Source organism: Pan troglodytes, chromosome 4 (genome assembly GCF_028858775.2).
Source record: "Pan troglodytes isolate AG18354 chromosome 4, NHGRI_mPanTro3-v2.0_pri, whole genome shotgun sequence".
NCBI classification, from domain to species: Eukaryota; Metazoa; Chordata; class Mammalia; order Primates; family Hominidae; genus Pan; species Pan troglodytes.
Genome location: NC_072402.2, coordinates 132,382,149 through 132,384,455, shown reverse-complemented (window position 1 = coordinate 132,384,455; position 2,307 = coordinate 132,382,149). Strand labels below are relative to the sequence as shown.

Sequence of the window (2,307 nt, the reverse complement as noted above, 5' to 3'; positions counted from 1 at the left end):
CATCTCAAAATCTGTAACAGAGGACTTAACCAAATCTGGGAGGAAGGCCTTGATGAGAGGAAGACCTGAAGAGTTGAGACCTGAAAAGTGTGTAGGAGTTAGCCGGGTGAAATGCAGAGGTGGGTAGAAGCTTTTCTGGCGGAGGGAAACCCTAGTGTCAAGGGAGAGCGCGTGGAGTGAAACACTTCCTGAGGCTGGAGCAGAAAGAGGAGATCCAGCAGAGCCAATGATAGGCTTTACTGAGAATCCCTAAACAGCTCTTGATGCATTTAAAGAAGGCAACGCCAATCCATTAGAAAAGAACATTGGTGTCAAAACAGTCTTGTTTAAAGCTGAATACCTGTGTGCTCTCTTTGGCAGCACATATACTAAAACTGAAATGATACAGAGAAGATTAGCATGGCCCCTGCACAAGGATGATAGGCAAATTCATGAACTGTTCCATAGTAAAACAAACATACAAAAAGGCTGACTATGGCCAGGTGCAGTGGCTCACACCTGTAATCCTAGCACTTTGGGAGGCCAAGGCAGGTGGATTGCCTGAGCTCAGGCATTCGAGACCAGGCTGGGCAACACGGTGAAACCCCACCTCTAATAAAATACAAAAAATTAGTCGGGCGTGACCAGCCTGGGCAACACCATGAAACCCTGTCTCTACTAAAACACAAAAAATTGGCCAGGCATGGTGGACTGCGCCTGTAATCCCAGCTACTTGGGAGGTTGAGGCAGGAGAATTGCTTGAACCTGAGAGGCGGGGGTGCAGTGAGCAGAGCTCAAGCTCGCACCATTGCACTCCAGCCTGGGCGACAGAGCGAGACTCCGCCTCCAAAAAAAAAAAAAAATGCTGACTATCTGACTACACTCCTGTAATCTCAGCACTTTGGGAGGCAGAGGCCAGAGGATCGCTTAAGCCCAGGAGTTCAAGATCAGCGTGGGCAACATAATGAGACCCCTATCTCTACAAAACAATTCAAATATTAGCTGGGCCTGGTGGCACACGCCTGTGGTCCCAGCTACATGGGAGGATTCCTTGAGCCCAAGAGATTGAGGCTGCAGTGAGCTATGATAGCACCACTGGACTCCAGCCTGGGAGAAAGAGCAAGACCATATATATATATATATATATATATATATTTTAAATTTATTTTTAATTTAATTTATTTATTTTTTGAGACGGAGACAGAGTCTCGCTCTGTCGCCCAGGCTAGAGTGCAATGGTGCAATCTTGGCTCACTGCAACCTCCACCTCCCAGGTTCAAGCAATTCTCCTGCCTCGGCCTCCCGAGTAGCTGGCATTACAGGCACCTGCCATCATGCCTGGCTAATTTTCGTATTTTTGTAGAGATGGGGTTTCACCATGTTGACCAGGCTGGTCTTGAACTCTAACCTCAGGTGATTCACCCACCTTGACCTCCCAAAGTGCTGAGATTACAGGTGTGAGCCACCGCGCCTGGCCAAGACCGTCTATAAAACAACTGAATAACCAGCTGAATAAAAGCTGAATAACCAGCATCCAACACATTATCTGGTACATAGCTACATTGTGTAAATCACTGGTGAATTCAATAAGCACAAATAACAAAAAAAGAAAAAAAATGAATTCAATAAACACGTGTACTTTGAAAATGTATTTTAGGCAGGGCGCGGTGGTGATCCCAGCACTTTGGGAGGCTGAGGCAAGTGGATCACTTATGCTAGGGAGTTTGAGACCAGCCTGGCCAACATGATGAAACCCGGTCTCTACTAAAAATACAAAAATTAGCCGGGCGCAGTGGCTCACGCCTGTAATCCTAGCACTTTGGGAGGCCGAGGCAGGCGGTTCACTTTAGGTCAGGAGTTCGAGACCAGCCTGGCCAACATGGTGAAACCCCGTCTCTACTAAAAATACAAAAATTAGCCGGGCATGGTGTTGCGCGCCTGTGCTCCCAGCTACTCAGGAGGCTGAGGTAGAAGAATGGCTTGAACCCGGGAGGCGGAGGTTACAGTGAGCTGAGATCGCGCCATTGCACTCCAGCCTAGGCGACAAAATCGAGGCTCCGTTTCAAAAAAAAAAAAAAAATTAGCCGGACAGTGGTGACGGGTGCCTGTAGTCCCCGCTACTGGGGAGGCTGAGGTAGGAGAATCTCTTGAATCCAGGGGGTGGAGGCTGCAGTGAGCCGAGATCGTGCCACTGCACCCCAGCCTGGGAGACAGAGCGAGACAACGTCTCAAAAAAAAAAAATGCCAAAAGTAATTTCCCCTAGGGAGGCATGGGGTGTTCCTTTCTCGGCACGCAGGCCCCTAAAATCCCTTCGGGCGGGCGGGTGT

General features: G+C 48.7%; 1 non-coding gene across 1 annotated transcript; it reads left to right on the top strand.

Moving 5' to 3' along the window:
• Positions 1 to 344: 344 nt before the first annotated feature.
• LOC112209264 (U6 spliceosomal RNA) lies at positions 345 to 451 on the top strand. The gene has a single exon (XR_002944017.2). It is a non-coding gene; the product is annotated as a U6 spliceosomal RNA (small nuclear RNA).
• The last annotated feature ends 1,856 nt before the right edge of the window (positions 452 to 2,307 follow it).